The sequence below is a fragment of the Cnephaeus nilssonii genome (genome assembly GCF_951640355.1).
Source record: "Cnephaeus nilssonii genome assembly, chromosome: 13".
Classification (NCBI taxonomy): domain Eukaryota; kingdom Metazoa; phylum Chordata; class Mammalia; order Chiroptera; family Vespertilionidae; genus Cnephaeus; species Cnephaeus nilssonii.
In genome coordinates, this window is record NC_137084.1 from 7,538,344 (window position 1) to 7,556,348 (window position 18,005).

Sequence of the window (18,005 nt, forward strand, 5' to 3'; positions counted from 1 at the left end):
AAAACGGCCCACCTGCCAAGGGCACCTGCCTCCTGCACGCCACTCATTCATTCGCTTATTCATTCATTCCCCACACATTTCTCAGGGGCATGTGGTCTGCCCTGGAGGAACCCCTCGCCCACTCTCTGCAGATCGCGCTCAAGGAAGGCGAGGCCGCAGCCGGACGCCATCCTGGTGTAACCACTTTGCAAACCCCCCGCCCGCCGGGAAACCCCCTATCTCAACAAGGCCACGTGTGTTTTGTGCTTAAAGCTCCACTAATTTTTTCGTGTTTTGCATTCATGATCCTCTTTAAACGTCCGCGGGAGCCGTGGGACATTTTTACTCCTGACCATGTTGCACGGAGGTGGGCTCAGCACCCCTGGCCCCGCTGAGGGCCTGAGCTCTGTGCAGACTCCCGAGATGACAGAAGGGGGTTCCGTGCCCGATGGTTTGATAGAAATTACAGCCCTGACAATTCCCGAGTGACTCGGTGAGTTGGCGTGGGCCCTGATGTCTTTTGTTGCGATTTTATTAACGTTTCACAGGAAGCTACGAGGTACCTCATTGTAGGAGACGTTTCTTTTGTGTCCCTCTCCCAGGAAGGACCTGCGCATGTTATGCCCAGAGGATATGGATGGATGGTGAATATAGAAGCAAGGGGGATATAGAGGCAAGAACAGAGGCCTGGGAGCTAGGGCTCCTGTGCATGTGTGCAGCCAGCAGCCTGCCGCGGGAACTTCAGCAGCTCCTGGCCTCTCTCTGCTTCGTCGGAAGGGAGGCCGTGAGGGACAATGGTTAAGAGCAGAGGCTCTGGCCTCAGGCTGCCCCTTTCTAGCTTTGTGTCCTTGGGCAACTTTGAGCCTTGGTTTCTTCATCTGTAAAATGGGAGTAATGGAAATACAACTCCCTCACGGGGCTGTTTTAGGTATTAAATGAGCTAATACGTGTGAGCTGACCTAAGATATATAATTTATGGAAGCAGCTGGCACGAACTGAGAACTCAGCTGGTACCAGCCATTTGGTATCAGAGTGTCGGGGGAGCAGCCAGGGCCGAGGGCAGAATTTGCAGGGGGTTACACAGGAGGGAATGGAATGGTCGGAGCTGGAGGGAGGTGGGGTCCCAGCTCACAGATGGGTAAACTGAGACTCGGCTCCCTGTTCCACAGGAAGTGGGGGCTCCTATTCCCAGCACCGCCCCTGGTGGCCTCTCCACAGGGACCTCGCTGAGAGGCACTGCACGGTCTCCCGCATGGCCAAGGCGGGGCGCATGGCAGCCTCCTCCCTTCATCACCCCTGGGACTGAGGCCCCCTCGGAGCCCCAGCCTCGGGGCAAGAGTGCTTGCCCATTACCTGCCTCACACCCTGCAGCGACCCTGTGTTGGCGCCTATTTCACAGCGAGAGATCCAGGGGGTCCGGGGAATCAGCTGACTTTCCCAAGTACATGGACGTTCAGGGCTGGAACCCAAGACTGTGCACCTACTACGTGCCAGCCTATCTCAAACCATTATTTTGCAAGCTGAATAGTCTTAATTGCATTTTACGAACAAGAAATGAGACTCAAGGAGACACCTAGTTGGGGGTGGGAGGCGGGCGGTAAGATTCCCTGGCCTGCGACCCCAGAGTCTCCGCTGGAGACGCCAGAGAAGTAGGGGCCCCTCCCGGGGAGCTGGTCCCCCTCCCACTGCCTCCTTTCTTCCCCCCTCCTGCCCCGGGGAAAAATAAGTGGTGAACGTTTTCAAAGTCGACCGTCAAAAGAAAATGGTTGGAGGAAGGAAATGTGCAATTAGGAGCTTCATCGTAATTTCCACCGTGTGGTTTGAGCTCGACTGTAAACACTCAGGATGGGAGGACACGCTTCCCTCCCCCCCCCCCCCCGCCCCCCTTCCCCCCCCGCCCCGGGCTGGGGCTCCTGCCAGCTCTGCTGGGCCCCAGGACCAGGAGAGCCAGGGGGGCACCCGCGGGGAGGCCGTGGACGGCGGGCCTCGGACCGGGAGGCGCTGGGGGCTGTGGGAAGCTGCCATTCCCAAGAGAGGCTTCTTCCAGCAGAATGTGCCGGCTTTACAGAGAGGAAATATTAACATTGTAATTATAATTCTGTGTATTCAATTAAGTTATTAAACAGGCCTGGCCTGCGGGAGAGAGAGAAAAACCCCTCAGTTTCATTCTAATTGTTTCTCCCAGGATGTAATTAGAGACTTATAAAGGAATCAAGCCAGAAAAGGCGGCTGGCTCTGCTGGGCCTGGGTCTGGGCCTGGGCCAGGGTCCGGGGTCTGGGCCTGGATCTGGGCCCGGGGTCTGGATCTGGGACTGGGTCTGGGATCTGGTTCTGGGGCCTGGAGTCTGGGCCTAGATCAGGATCTGGGGTCTGTTTCTGTGGGTCTGGGGCCTGGGGTCTGGACCTGGGTCTGGGATCTGTGCTGGGTCTGGGTCTGGGGTTTGAGCCTGAGGGCTGGGGGCTGGGGGCTGAGCCTGGAGTCTGGGCTTGGAGTCTAGGCTGGGTCTGGGGTCTGGGCCTGGGGTCTGGTCCAGGGTCTGGGATCTGGGCTGGGGCTGGGATCTGGGCCTGGGATTTGGGTGAGTGGGCAGGGCTGGTCCCACTCAGAGAAGGCTGTGCTCTGAGAACTAGTTGCCACGAGGGCAGGGGTTTGGGCCTGTTGGTGTCCCCATGCCTGGCATGTAGTAGGTGCTCAAGAAATCATTGTGGGATGAGCGTCTAGTGGCCAGTGACCAGCTAAAGGGCCCGGGAGTGGCTGTCCAGCTGCCGTGGAGATCTCGGTAGAGCTGTTCCAGGGACGCAGTGCTTCTTGCTGGACCCAGGGCCGGACTGGGCCAGAGCACACTGCTCTGCCTCCCTGGTGGCCAACACCAACGTCCATCCTGGTTGTGACCATGCTCTGCTGCTGGTTACATAGACGGACCTTCACCTCTTCCTTTAGTCTCTGCTCTGGTCACTGGCACCTGATGACCAAGGAAACCTGTGTCACCCAGGGAGGGGCCAACGTTCTGCCAGCCCCAGCCGTGTCCTAGCAACAGAACCCTGTACCTCCTAAAAGGGGTGGGTTTTTAAGCATCAGGTTCAGAGGGTCCAGAGAGCAAAAGCCCCTCCTCCAGAACCCCCATGTCAGGCCCCCCTTGGAGCCTCTGCTGGTGGGGGGCGGGGGGGGTGCGCGGAGAGGGTGTAGGCCCCGAGCAGGCCCCAGATCCGGCTCCGCGCTCCTCCAGCCGACAGCTGCCCCCAGGCTCCGTGCAGAAGCTCCCGTCGGACGGGAAGTGTCTCGTTCCAGCTGGCACGGCCTTATCGAACAGCCCGGCTTTGTCAGTGTGGACAGCTGCGGTGATGGGGGCTGGCTCTGCGCTGGGCTGGGGGCCGGCTGGGGGGCTGGATTTGGGAGACTGAGGAGGGGGAGGCCGAAGCCAGCAGCATCTCCCAGTGGGCGGGAGAGCGAGGATCATGAAGATTTGGGTCAGCAGAGCCTCCTGGAAAGCTGAGTCCCTCAAGCGGGTGCCGGGGTGTGAGGCCTGATTGGGGAGTGACTGTAAAGGGAAGAAGAACGTGCGTGGAGAAGATGGGAGGAGCTGGGCCTGTTCGCTAGGCCTCCTGGTCTCCCCTGGCACACAAAAGAGCCATCCTTCAATGGGTGGCACTGATGGAGCCACAAAAGTAATCATTTTGGAGGGATAGGAAGGTGTGGGGACCCTTCCTATGTACAACCATCTATCCATCGATCCATCGATCCATCCATCCATCCATCCATCCATCCATCCATCCATCCATTTATCTACCCACCCATCCATCCACCCATCTACCCTTCCACTTATCCACTCATTTACCCATCCATTCATTCATCTACCCACTCATCCATCCATTCATCCATTTAATCATCCACCATCCATCCACCCATCCATTCATTCACCCATTCATCCACCCACCCATCCTGATTCCCAGGTGCTTAACATCAGCAGCTGAAAAACTGAGGAATCATTTGCAGAGCCCAGGATGACTCTGGAAGAAACAGGTTCAAACAACATGGGGCACATACCTCCGTCTAAACACACAGGCTCTGGAGTGAAAGAGACCCGGGTTTGACTCCGAGTCCTACCACTTTCTATCTTACCCTGGTGTTAGTCCCGAGCTCCTCGAAGTCTCTGGGTCCTCGCCTGGAAAACGGGGCTTGTCACCTCCTGAGGACGTTATGGCGATCCATGTAACCTGCTCGGCACAGTGCCTGCACGAGGAAGAGCTCAGATAAAGACACTGGTAATCACTACCTGCCCACTGGATGGGGAGTTCCTCACTCTCATCTCAGCAGCCCTGCTCCGATTCCTGTCCCCACAGGCCCTGACAGCAGCCACTCCCTCTACGCCCCTCCTGAGGTTCTGGAGCCTTGGGGATATGGGGCACCCAGCAGGGCCCTGCTGGTCCCAGAATCAAGCAAGATCACAGATCACATTTTGCAAGGGTGGGAGAGAGCAGGAGAATTCATCTGCCTGGAACCCAGATGGAAGCCCCATAAGCAGCTCTACTTGGCAGGGAAGGATCTCCATGACCCCTCTGCCTCACGAGGAGCTTGTAGTGAGTAGCTGGGTATCGAAAGGGACAAAGTGCGGTGAGACTCTGTTTCTGGGCCGAGTCCTCTGAGAGGTGGGATTGAAAAGGTGCTATTTGCAGTCACCTAAGAGAGCTCAGTGTGGTTGTTTGCTTGTCTGACCTCCCCAGTGGGAGTGAAGGCTTTGGCTCATTCTCCACAGCCTGAGGCGTGAGCTCATCTACTCTCATCTCCATGCTGATGACTTTCTAATATCTAGCTCCCGACCTGGTCTCTCTCCTGAATTTCAGACCCAAAGCTCCAACTGTGAATGTTAATGTCTCTATCTTTTCAGACTTAGAATTTCCACTTGGTTCTTTATTACAGTTTCCATTGCTCTGCCTAGATTCCTTATCTGTTTCCTTATTAAGACTATATTTTCCATTAATTCTTCAAGCATATTATCTTTTAACTTTTGGGAAATATTCTAAGAGCTGTTTTGAAAGATTCGTTTGCTAGATCTATTATCCAGGCCACTTCAGGGTTGATTTCCATTGACTGTTGTTTTTCATTCTTGACTATGAGTCACATTTCCTTGTTTCTTTGTACATTTGAAATTGCTGATTACAGATTGGACAAGCCCTGGAGAGGGAGGGGATGTTGCTACAGGCTGATCATCACTGGCTATGATTTGGGGGGTTCTGGTCCCTGATGGTCTCCCACAGGGAAAGAGACAGTGAGAGCTCCTTGCAGGAATAGTGAACACTCCCAAGGATGAGGGGATGTGCAGACAGGGCTGTGGGCACATTGATCCTCAGGTGATGCACTGGGGCCACCTGTCGTCTCCTGAGGACCCCTGGACCCACTAGAAGACCTGAGATTGGGTGGGTGTCCTGCCCCTCCCGCCTGCTTCACAGAGGGAAGCTCCCTTTGGCCACTACCTCCCCTTCCCAATGTGCTCCCATTGGGAGTGGGAGATGCTGTGGGCCCACAGGGCCACACACCCTGTGCTGGCCTCTTTCCTTTGACCCCCCCAGGCTCCCTTTCTGCCCTGCTCTCTGCCCCAGAGGCTGAGCCCCACGGGCCCTGTTCCTGGGCTCCATCACAGCAGCTCCCCTTTGGGGTCACCTTGGGCAGGCTGTGTCCCTGGATTAAAGGTGACACCTTCCCCCTGGGCAGCTCTCTCTAAGAGTATCTATCTCATTCCAGGTTCCGGCAATGTTGCCTTCCCCATCGCTTCAGCCTAAGTAAGGGGGGCAGTGGCCCGGAGTGGGTGCAGTGCCCACCCTCGTGCTCCCCATCCTCTGCAGTTTTCCCAGCTTGAGTCATCTCTTTCCTGGTGGAACCCTGACTGACACATAACCCTGTCCCCTGGCAGCACAGAGAGGCCTCCGGCCATGCTGCTGCTCCCACAGCCGGCTTCGATAGCTACACCCGGGGCACCCTCCTAGACCACCGAACCATTGTCCCAGAAAGGTGGGTGAAAGCAGGAGAGACCTCATTCAGAGCAGGGCTCCCGGGTCCATGAGTGAGAGGCAGAGTCGAAAGGCCAGCCTGGGACAGCATGGCAACCACTTGGGACAATGACATCTGTGGGCTTTGGAGTCACAGAGCTTTGGGTTCAAGTCCTGCCTCTTCCTGCTACTCACTGTGTAACCCCGGGGAGCACCATTTCCTCTCTCTGACCCTCAGGTCCAGCCTGAGCTCCATGACGGGGTCAACAGGAGACAGCATGCACAGCCCAGCACCGACCCCCACTGCCAGTGGCCTCAGCAGGGCCCAGGAGGAGGCATTGTCCCCAGCTTCCCCGGCCTGCTCCTGGGTGAATCGCTGCTGAGTCACGGTTAGTAGGTTCCCAAAGTAGAAACTCTGTCAGATCTCAGAGAATGTCAGCCCCAGTGACTCACGTGTGTTTCTCCCCAAAACAGGATCGCAGGCCTTTGGGATCAGCTCAGCCATCTCGGAGAGGCATTGCAAAGCTGTGAGTGGAACGCTGGGTTCCGGCCACAGAAGAGCTGCCAGGAGAGGAGTTCCCACTAGGAAAATCTGACTCAGCCAGCTTCTCCTTCTCCTTTAGGTTCCCCGTTCCTTGGCTGTGTCTGCAGCTAAGAATTAGAGCTCCGTGCTAGGTTGCCTGGCAGCTGGTGGCAGTGATGGTGCTGTTGGTGCTGTTGGTGGTGGGTTGTTTTTAATGATGGTGGTGATGGATGTAATGTGGTGGTAAAGTTGATAATGGTGATGGTGGTTATTGGTGGGTTGTTGGTAATGGTGATGGTGATGCTGTTGGTGGTGATGGTGGGTTGTTGTTGATGGTGATGGTGGTGATAATGGTGGTGGTGGTAATGAATGTGGTGGTGAGGTGGTGGTTGTGGAGATGATGGTGATGTTGGTGGTGATGATGGTAGTGGTTGTGGAGATGATGGTGATGTTGGTGACGGTGATGTTGGTGGTGATGGTGGGTTGTTGTTGATGGTGACGGTGGTGATAATGGTGGTGGTGGTGATGATGGTGGTGGTAATAAATGTGGTGGTGAGGTGGTGGTTGTGGAGATGATGGTGATGTTGGTGACGGTGATGTTAGTGATGGTGATGGTGGTGGTGGTGCTGGTGCTGGTGGTGATGGGATGTTGATGTTGAAGATGGTGGTGATGAAGATGATATGGATGCCTCACAGCCTGAGCCCAGGAGCAGAGCAGTAAGTACAAGAAGCGTTGAACTCAGAGAACCTGACTGCTGGCCCCAGTTCTGCTACTTATGGCCCGGTGAGCTGGAGAAGCAGATCCAGCCCCTCGGAACTGGGCTTCCTCATCGGTGAAGGAGAACGATGTGTCTCCCTTTCCAGGCTGCGTGGGCATCAGAGTGGCCGGCCTGTGATGCCCGGCCTGGGAGTGCCCGTGACTACGCGGAGTCTTAGCAGCTGTGAAGCTCGGACAGGGCCGGCTGCGCAGACACAACGCAGCTGCAGGGACGTGGCTCCGCGGTGGTTTCTGTGGAGCAGGCTCCCCTTCCTTTTTCCGGCAGCAACGCGCCCTTCCTTTTGGAGGGTTTTGAACACTTTCTCTCCCTCCTAATGCGGCTTGGAGGGGGCTGGCAATCCTGGAGCCCACGTCTCCTGATCACGGGCTGGGTGTGCGGCCCAGGCTGGGGCACACGAAGCTCCACCTGGAGCTTTCCCAGCAGGAGACGGCGTCATTTGGCTCAGGACTCACAAAGCGGCCTGGGGTCGCCTGCCACCATTTTTCATACCCCACGAAGGGTACCTGTCTGCAAAACCTCAGGTTAATGAGCCGAGAAAGGCGGAGAAAACCTGAAAGAGGAAGGCAGGGAGAAAGGGGAAGAGGTAGAAAGTGCTGGTGGCCAGGAGAACCCGGGACTTTGTTGAAGCACCTGGATCCAGCCATACCTGAAGGTAGCTGGTCCACTCGCGAGCCTCCAGCTTACACAGGCCACAGAGCAGCCTCAGTATAAGTTCAGATGTCCCACACGTCCAATAATTTCAGCGGGGGCATGTCCTGGAAAGGGAATCGCCGAGTCAAAGAACATTAATATTTTAAAGACAGTTGTGTCCTGCTCACGGGATCCCCGCGGAGTAGAGGGTCCACGTGGAGGAAGGCACCCAGCTCCCCCTGAATGGCCACGCTGGGTTTGTTCAGCCCCAAAGCAACTGTGTCTGAGGTGGGAGGGGAGGTCGGTGAGAGGGGAGGTCGGTGAGATAGGCCCACGTTCAGGCGCTGTGGTTCCTCGGTGCTCAGTCCAGGCTACTCGCCTCTTTGGGAGGGACAGATGGCTGGTGGGGGACAGGCAGTGGCATCAGGGGGGTGTCTCTGCTAGACTTTCCTGGTTGGCTTTATCACTGAACCCCCACCCCTTCCTGGGAAGCCTCCTCCACTGGGCAGACTGGGACGGTGGGTCACCTACCTCTCCTCTGGGACTGGTTTCCGGAGCCCCAGACACCCCGCCGGGACACTGTGTGCCTGTCGGTGGGACAGCAGGTCCCGCTGGTGCCTCCAGTGGCTTCTGGGAAGGCGTGTGCTGAGAAGTGGCCAGGCCGAGTGCCCAGGCAGATTGGCCCCTGGCTACCAGCGGCTGGCAGCGCGGCTGGCCCCAGGTCCTCTGAATCCAGGAACCAGGCTTTGGAAGGTGTAAGGTCTGTGCAAGAGTCTGGGGTGTGTGCATGTGTGTGTGTGTGTGTGTGTGTGTGTTTGTGCGTGTGTTTGTGTGTGTGTGTGCGCGCGCATGTGTGCGCGTGCGTGTTTGTGTGTGTGCATGTGTGTGTTTGTGTGTGTTTGTGTGCGCACATGTGTGTGCGTGTGTGCGTGTTTGTGTGTTTGTGTGTGCGCATGTGTGTGTGTGCGCGTGTGTATGTGCGTGCGTGTTTGTGTGTTTGTGTGTATGTGTGTGTGTGTTTGTGAGTTTGTGTTTGTGTGTGTGTTTGTGTGTGTGTGTTTGTGTGTGTGTTTGTGTGTGTGTGTTTGTGTGTGTGTGTGTTTGTGTGTGTGTGTTTGTGTGTGTGTGTGTTTGTGTGTGTGAGTTTGTGCGTGTGTGTGTGTGTGTGCGCATGTGTGTTTGTGTGTGTGTGTGTGTGTTAACTGGGAGATGTGCTGGTAGCATGTTTGCACCCCCTTTCCATACCGAAGAGGACCTCCCCACGGTGGCCTTGGAACCCGGGAGAGGGCCTGTGCTCCTTCCCAGCACCCCTGGGCGTGGCCACTTGCTTCCTTGGGCCAATGGGACACGAGAGGGTCCGCTTCTGAGCAGAAACTTGAAGTGCCATTGAGTTGCCACGAGGCTCGCACGCCCCCACCAGCTCTGTGCCTTCAGCCTGGACGCTGGCGTGACAGAGCGGGACAGACGGTGGCTACTGTACAGCGCACGGGACACAAACCTTCCCTGTTGTGGGCCTTTGAGAAGTAGCTCTTTCCCAGCACAGCTGCCAGGGAACAGCGTGGCTTTCACGGCCGTGTTGCCGCTGGCCTGGGGCTCACCCCTTCCGCCAGTCCTCAGGAGTCTCGCCTGGCCAAGCCCGTTGACAGAACGTTTACATTTGGGCATGAAAAGTCACCAAATATCCGCACTATCTACTCTGGGGCCGCCAGGGGAGACCGGACACCGTGCCTGGGGCATTGAAACCATCGGCTGGTGGAGGTATAATGTACATACGACACGATCCACCAGTTTAAGTGAGCGATGTGATGCGTTGAAAAATGTACACAGTTGGGCAACCACCACATTTACGCTCTTCAGGAAAGTGTCCTCGTGCCGCTGTGCAATCCGTCAGCCCTCCCCCTCCCACAGGTAACAGCCCACCTGCTTCCTGCTGCTGCAGCTCAGATTGGCTGCCGCGGAGCCACACGCGATGGGGCCGCGCACCCCACGTGCCCGGGTCTGCTCCTCTGCTCGGAGGCAGCAGCAGGGCCGTCTTGTTGCCTCCACTGCAAACACATCCCGCACTGCTCACCCGTTCCCGTGCGGACGGCCACTGGGCGCGGGGTCCCGCCCTGACAGGAGTCTTTGAGGGCATGCGTTTTCCTTTCTTTGGGGCCTATCGCCACCGTATATCCCAATTCCTAAGAAAACTGCCAAATTATTCCAGAGTGGCTGCACAGTGTCACACGTCCCATCCGTGGAAGAGAATGCAGGTGCTCGGCATCCTTGCCAATGCTGGGGAGCGCCGGTCCTGAGGATGAGGCGCCGTGCGGTGTGCACAGGGGTCTCGCTGCGGTTTTGATGAGCTTTCCCTGGTTACGGACGATAAGGAGCCTCGTCCCAGGGGCTGCTCGGCCAGGTAGAGAGCTCCTTCTGCGGAGTGAGAGCTCCTATCCCTCCCCGCATTTTTATTGGGGGCGTGCCTCCTGACTGAGCTGTAAGAGTGCTTCGTGTGTGCTGATTCAAAGCCCCTGGCAGCGCGGTGCGTGGGGAATATTCCCTCTCCGTCTGTGATTTGCCTTTTGGGTGTTTTGTGGGGTTTTTTGTCTGTTTGTTTGTTTTTCCGGCAGTTTTTGGAGTGCAGCATATTTTAATGTTGGCGAAGTCCATGGATCCCATTTTTCACTTTTGTGGTTCCTGCCTTTTGGGTCCTTGTGATGGCTTCGTTGGCCCAGGGGTCATCTTGCAGTTGGCTTTTATTGATTGCTTTCTCTTTTACTCTGGGTCCCATTTTTCTGTTCCCACAGTTACTAGTTTTGTTTGTTTGTTTGTTTGTTTTTAAATATATTTTATTGATTTTTTACAGAGAGGAAGAGAGAGGGATAGAGAGTTAGAAACATTGATGAGAGAGAAACATCGATCAGCTGCCTCTTGCACACCCCCTAACTGGGGATGTGCCTGCAACCAAGGTACATGCCCTTGACCGGAATCGAACCTGGGACCCTTGAGTCCGCAGGCCGACGCTCTATCCGCTGAGCCAAACCGGTTTCGGCGCTACTAGTTTTTTATTGTGCACTGTACTTTCCCAGGAGCGCTGTGGGATGCCCTGGTCTCTCCTCGTGTGGGGAGTGTTGGTTTTTGCTCCAGTGGGCAGCTCTATTGCTCTCTGCCCTGAACTGGTATGTACTTGACCTCATCCTTTGTTGGTGGGTTTGGGGGAGCCCTAGATGTTCCCAAGCCCCCGACATGGGGAGATTCGCCTCAGAGGTTCCATCTGGGCTTGTGTTCAGTTCGTTAGGGGGAGTCTAATGTGCATACAGCCCGAGGATGTCGCCTTGTCCTAGGCACGCCTTCTTGGTCAGCAGTGGCGGGTCCAGGGGTTAGTGAGGCTCTGCCCCCTGCCTGGACCCAGCCCCTGCCACTGCTCAACCTCTGGAATCACTCCATCCCCAGCTCGAAGCCCCTTGCTGGTACCCTGCCCCACAGCTTCCGGAAACGTCAGCGCCTCCTCGGCTCAGTGGGACCACGGTGATGTCCGAGGACCCCAGCTGGCCGAGCCACGGCGGGAATTGCCCCAGGAGACCTGCGGTCCCCTCCCAAGCTTCCCCTCCCTCGGGGTCATGGTCGCGAACAGCTGGCTATCCAGCGCCTGTCAAGAGGTGCCTCAAACCTGTCATCCAGGTGTGCGGCTGCCTGTGGGGGGAGGGCCAGCCTAGAGCTTTTTTATTTTAAATATGTTTTTATTGATTTTAGCGAGAGAGGAAGGGAGAAGGAGAGAGAGAAACACCGATCGGCTGCCTCCTGCATGCCCCCTACTGGGGATCAAGTCCGAACCAGTAATCAAACTGGCGACCTCTCGTTGCACAGGGTTATGCTCAGCCACTCTGGCCAGCGTCAGCCTAGAGCTTTTTCACAGACCTGCTGGGCTCTGTGTTGGACTCTGAGCCAAAGGCAGACCCCAAAGAGGTCAGCTGCTCCTCTCCATGAGGTGCAAACGTGAGGGCGGGACAACAGGCCAGATGTGACTCTGGAATCGCATCGGGCACATCTGCTCTGGGGGAGGGGGCCAGTGAAAGGTCCTTGGGAACACGATGCTGGGGCTCAGGCCTTGTTTTGTGCTAAAGTTGTCCCCTCAGATCCAGTGCTGGGGTTCTAACCCCCAGGACCTCAGAATGGGACCTTATTCAGAGAGGGTCACAGTAATGACGTGAACGGGAGGTCATTTGGACACACCCTGACCCAGTGTGACCGGAGTCCTTATGAAAAGGGGACATTGGGCCCGGCTGGTGTGACTTAATGGTTGAGCCTCAACCCATGAACCAAGCAGTCACCAGTTTGATTACCTGTCAGGGCACATGCCCAGATTGTGGGCTCGATCCCCAGTTAGGGGGCATGCCAGAGGCAGCCAATCGATATTTCTCTGATGGATGTTTCTATCTCTCTATCCCCCTTCCTTCCTCTCTTTCTACAATTAATAAAAACATCTACCCTAATAAAAGAGAAACATGCAAATTGACCATACCTCCGCTACACCCACAAGCCACTCCCACCAGCCAATCAGGAGCGAGTATGCAAATTAACCCAATGAAGATGGCTGCAGCCACAGAGCGAGCAGGAGGCTTGGGTTTTCCTGGCAATGGAGGAAGCCAAGCTTCTTGCACGCTCTGGCTGGCCCTGGTCTCCGCTCAAGGCTACAAAGTTTCAATTATAGAAGATAAATAAATCCCAACAAAAATGGCGGCAGCCACGGAGCTGTAGAGAGCAGGAGGCTTGGGTTGCTTCCGGAGATGGAGGAAGCCAAGCTTCCTGGCTGGCCCTGGCCTCTGCTCAAGGCTACAAATTTTCAATTATAGAAGATAAATAAATCCCAGATACCAGGGCCTCCGCTTGGGTCACAGGAGGCGTGGCCAGCCTGCAAACCACCACAGGCCCCTCACTCAGGCCTCCCCATGCCCCAAGGGAACCCCCACCCTGATCCGGGACACCCTTCAGGGCAAAGCAGCCTGCCCCCACCCTTGCATCAGGCCTCTATCCTATCTAATACAAGAGTAATATGCAAATTGACTGTCACTCCAACACACAAGATGGCTGCCCCCATGTGGTCAAAGATGGCTGCCCCCATGTGGACACAAGATGGCCGCCACAAGATGGCCAGCAGGGGAGGGCAGTTGGGAGGGACCAGGCCTGCAAGGGAGGGCAGTTGGGGGTGATCAAGCCTGTAGGGGAGGGCAGTTAGGGGTGACCAGGCCGGCAGAGGAGGAAGTTGGGGGCGACTGGGCCTGCAGGGAAGGGCAGTTGGGGGGGACCCAGGCTTGCAGGGGAGGGCAGTTAGGGGTGACCAGGCCTGCAGGGGAGGGCAGTTAGGGGCAATCAGGCTGGCAGGGGAGCAGTTAGGCATCAGTCAGGCTGGCAGGGGAGTGGTTAGGGGGTGATGAGGCTAGTAGGCAGAAGTGGTTAGGGGCAATCAGGAAGGCAGGCAGGCGAGCAGTTGGGAGCCAGCAGTCCTGGATTGTGAGAGGGATGTGTGACTGCCCGTTTAGGCCCGATAAACGGGCAGTCGGACATCCCTTGAGGAGTCCCAGATTGGAGAGGGTGAAAGCTGGGCTGAGGGACACCCCCCCCCCAAGCATGAATTTCATGCACCGGGCCTCTAGTATTTCAATAAAAGCGGGGAGGGACATTGGACACAGCGCCACACATAGAGGGAGAACGCCCTGCGAAGATGAAGATGGCATATGCAGGCCTCAGGAGGAACTAGCTCTGCCGACACCTGGGTCTCAGACCCCCAGCCTCCAGGACTGCAGACTATACCTTCCTGTTGTTGACCCCCGCCCCTCGTCAGTGGTACTTTTTATAGCTGCCGGAGCAAACCCCATAGACCTGGAGGATGAGTGGAAATGAATAAGGAGGGAGATGGGAGGCCTTCCAGGCAGAGGGACTAGCACGGGCAAAGCCCAGGTAGGACAGAGTGTGGGTGATGGAGGGACAGAAGGCAGGGCACGCGCTGGAGCATGGAGCACACGGGGGTGGATCATGAGGCCAGAGGCAGGCATGGGCCAGGTCCTGCAGGCCTGGATGGCCGTGCCTAGGTGTTGGGGGAGAGGGGTGGCAAGAGACATATGACAGGGTCAGGGGCTAAGTCCAGGGAAGAGGGAGCCAGAAAGAGGGGCAACGTGAAGCAACCCTTCCCTGGTTTCACAGCCCCTCAGCCCCCATGCTGTCCTCTGCCCAAAAGCCAGGCCTGTGCTTGTGGCTGAGGGTCTGAGCCTTGGAGGCCAGAGCCTGAGCCGCAGGACCCCCCAGACGCTGCTGGGGAAAGAGGTGATTAGCAGACCCCTTTGAAGAAGCCGCAGTTCTGGGCCAAGTCCCAGGCACAGGCAGGGAAACCACCTAACGACCAGCCCCACCTGACACGTTGCATTTGAATTTAATAAGGGGGCTGTTTCCCTCCTGGAGGTGGGGTGAAACGAAGCCAGCCGAAGAATTTTAATCGCTCGCATAAACGGTCCGCAGTCAGCATTCCCCCAGCCACCTTTTCTTTATTAAATGTTCACCTTGGACGAGGTGTGGGTCCTGTGTGGAAGCTCCCAGCCCTCGGGTCTCTGCCGGTTGGCTGGGAGGCGGGTCTAAGGCACCCATCTGTCACCTGGAGCTGGACGGGCCCCCAGGTCCCTTCTGCTGACCGGCCTTGTCCCCGAGAGAGGAAGGACCTGGTGCCTGGCTCAGTGCCAGCTGCTACAGGCAGTCTACACAGCAACCCTGTGCCTTGAGACAACTATTATCCCTGTTACAGGTGGGGAAACTGAGGCTCTGGGAGGCCGAGCACCCTGCCAGGTTCACACAGCCTCTGGGCCAACCTGACTCCAAGGCCGACACTGCGTTTCCCAGGCAGCTCCATGTTCTTCCTGTGGAAAAGGGCAGGGGTGCCCGCGATGAGTAGGTGGTGGCCGCGTCAGCCCTCAGACCTCCTCACACATGGGGGTTGAACGATGACCTCCAAAAAGAGACGTCCATATCTCCATCCCCCAAACCTGCACCTCCTTCAGGTACGGGGCTCTGCTCCCGAAGCCCTAACACACTAATGCAGGGGCGGCTCTGTGTTCCAAAGAGAAGGTTCTGGAGTGGGGAAAGGATGGGGGAGTGTGGATTTCATCCCAAATGCAAGAGTCATTGGAGTGTTAATTGGGAGGCAAGGTGACAGGATTCCAGGATCAAATATGAATCTTTAATTTTTCTTTACTTTTTACTGACGTATAACTTACAGCAAATTTAAGTGTGCAGCTCAATGGGATTTTAACTCAATTTTACGAGGTTCGTGGATGCTCAGTAAACTGTCCCTATTGAAAGTTACCATTTCATCAGTTTGACATATGTGAACACATGTGAAACCTCTGACACGTGCCACGTGGTGGACGTAACCGTCACCGCCAAAGTGTCCGTGTCCCCGTAATTCAGCCCTCTATCCGCCCTTGTCCCCAGGCACCACGGACCTGCTTTCTTTCCCTCTAGATTCTTGGGCATTTTCTACAGTTTCATGTAAACAGAATCACAGAGCCACACTTTTTTTTTGGTCTGGCTTCTTTCACTTGGCGTCCTTATTTTGAAATCCTGCCATGGTGTAGTGTGTTATCAACAACTCACTCCTTTTCGTTGCTGCGTAGTACTTCACCGTGCGGAGGTACCCTACTTTGTTGCCTTGTTTATTCATTCTCCCAGAGAATAGACGTTTGGGGTGTTTCCAGTTTGGGGCTCTTGCACATAGAACCACCATGAACATCCCTGTACACATCTTTGCGGAAATTTCTCTTGAGCAAATATCCAGGAGGGAAATGATGGGGCCAGATGACAGGTGTATGCTTAATTTTTTAAGGAACTGCCAACTTTTCCCCAGAGCGGTTATATGAACACACACGGAAGGTGGGTTGCTTCACATGCGTGCCTAAAGTGGCACGGACTGTCTTTAATTTTAGTGCGCTGGCATCTCACCGGAGTCTTAATCCACATTCCTGTCATGGCTAATGATGCTGATGGCTCTTTCCTGGAGCCATCTGTACATCTGCTTTCATGAAATGTTGTTTCCCATCTTTTGCCCACTTTTATTGGCCTGTCTTCTTAGGGTTCTTAGAAACATTGACATATTCCGGGTATGAATCCTGTCTGTGACATATGTGTTACAAACACCATCGCCTACTCTATCACTTGCCTTTTCGTTTTTTTACTGGTGTCTTCCAAAGAGCAAAAGTTCTAAATTTCTATGAAGACCAATTTATCCATTTTTTCCCCCTTTTGTGGTTTGTGCTTTTTGTATTCTACCTAGGAAATCTTGCCCTACCCCAAAGTCTCAAAGATTTTCTCATAGAAAAGTCTTATGGGTTTTAAGTAAGGGTTGATGTTCATTCTTTTTCTGCTTGGAAATCCATTTTATCCAAACTATTCTTTGAAAAGATTTGTGTGAGTTTTTCTCTGCTAAATTGCCATGGCACCTTTTTAAAAAAACCAATCAGCTGTATATCGGTGGTCTCTATTCTGTTCCATTGATCTATGTGTTTGTCCTTACAACAATAACTAAATGTGTTCAATTAATGTGACTTTTCAAAGTATATGTCTTGAAATCAGAAAAGACCTTCAACTTTATTGTTCTTTCATAAAATTTTTTTTATCCTTCTAAGTCTTTGTATTTCTATATAAATTTTAGCATTAGCTCATCCATTTTTATCAGGATTGTGTTGAATATATAGATAAATTTGAGAATAATTGCTAGCTTCATGTTGGGTCTTCCAGCCTATGAACATGCTCTATCTCCTCATTTATTCAGGTTTCCTTAAATTTCTTTCAGCTATGTTTTATAATTTTCAGTCTGATTGCCCTTCATTAGATTATTCTTAAGAAAAATTTTGGGTGCCGTTCTAAATGGAATTCGTTTTTGTTTGTTTGCTTGTTTCCCAGCTGTTTGCCTAAGAACATGATCAATCTTGGTAGGTTAACTTTGCATCCTGTGACCTTACTACATTCACTTACTAGTTCTAGTGGTTGTTTGTAAGTTCCCAGGATTTTCTATGTAAATAGTCATCCCAGCTGCAAATAGTAAATTTTGTTTCTTCAATTCCAATTTTTAGTCCCTATTTTATAGCTTTCTTTCTTTCTTTCTTTCTTTTTTTTTTTTTTTGTCTTACTGCAATGGCTAGGATTGCCAGAACAATGTTGAGTAATCATGGTGAAAGCAGTCTCCTTGACCTTAAGGAAGAGAAATTTCAGGCTAACCATCTGTATATATAAAAAACCAGCAACTAGAACACTGGAACGACCAGAATGACCGGTCGCTATGATGCCCACTGCGGCTGGCCAACCAGCCTGATCAGGGGCAGGGCGGGCCAGCCAACCTCCTCCCACCAGCCCTTCCCCCAATTGGCCCTCCCTCCATCGGGGGTGGGGGACCCACAGACCTCCCATGGCCCCTCCCCCCACCGGCCTGGCCCTGATCGGCCCCCATCAGGGCAGGCTGGCCAGATCCCACCTGTGTATGAATTCGTGCACCAGGCCTCTAGTTAATTATAATATTGATTACAGCTTTTTTTTTTTTTTTTGTAGATGCCCTTTATGAGTTTGAGGATGTTTCCTACTATCCTTAGTTTGCAAAAACTGCCTTATCATGAATGGGTATAAAATTTGACCAAATGCTTTTCCTATATCTATTTTAAAATTCATGAAATTTTTTCCTGTTATTTGGTTAATATTATGCTGTACATCGATCAGTTTTCAAATGTTTAGCCAACTTTATATTCCTGGCTTAGCCCTACTTAGTCCTGATGTGTTATTGTTTTATTTATACATATATTTATATGTTATTTATATATATTGTGGGATTTGACTTGCTAATATTTTAAAAGAATTTTTGTGGCTACATTCATGAGGAATGTTGTCCTACACTTTTTAAAAAATGTCTTTGTGAGGTTTTATATTAGGGTTGTGCTGGCCTTCAAGTGAGTTGGCAATGTTTCCTTCTTCGTTTTCTGAAAAAAACAAAAAAACAAAAAAACAAAAAACAAAACAAACAAACAAAAAAAGCCTGTGTCAGATTAGTTTAGTTTTTCCTCAAATGTTTGATAAAACTAACCAGTGAAGTCATCTAG

General features: G+C 53.7%; 1 long non-coding RNA gene across 3 annotated transcripts; it reads right to left on the bottom strand.

The window, feature by feature from the left end:
* Positions 1-1,852: 1,852 nt before the first annotated feature.
* LOC307108994 lies at positions 1,853-6,588 on the bottom strand. 3 transcript variants are annotated; one of them, XR_013814369.1, is made up of 3 exons: positions 6,418-6,588; positions 4,100-4,210; positions 1,853-2,942 (listed from the first exon to the last, which is right to left on the bottom strand). It is a non-coding gene; the product is annotated as an uncharacterized lncRNA (long non-coding RNA). The 3 variants fall into 3 exon arrangements; XR_013814370.1 differs by lacking the exon at positions 6,418-6,588 and adding an exon at positions 6,008-6,411; XR_013814371.1 differs by lacking the exon at positions 6,418-6,588 and adding an exon at positions 6,008-6,411 and having other exon boundaries at positions 1,853-3,518.
* Positions 6,589-18,005: the final 11,417 nt, after the last annotated feature.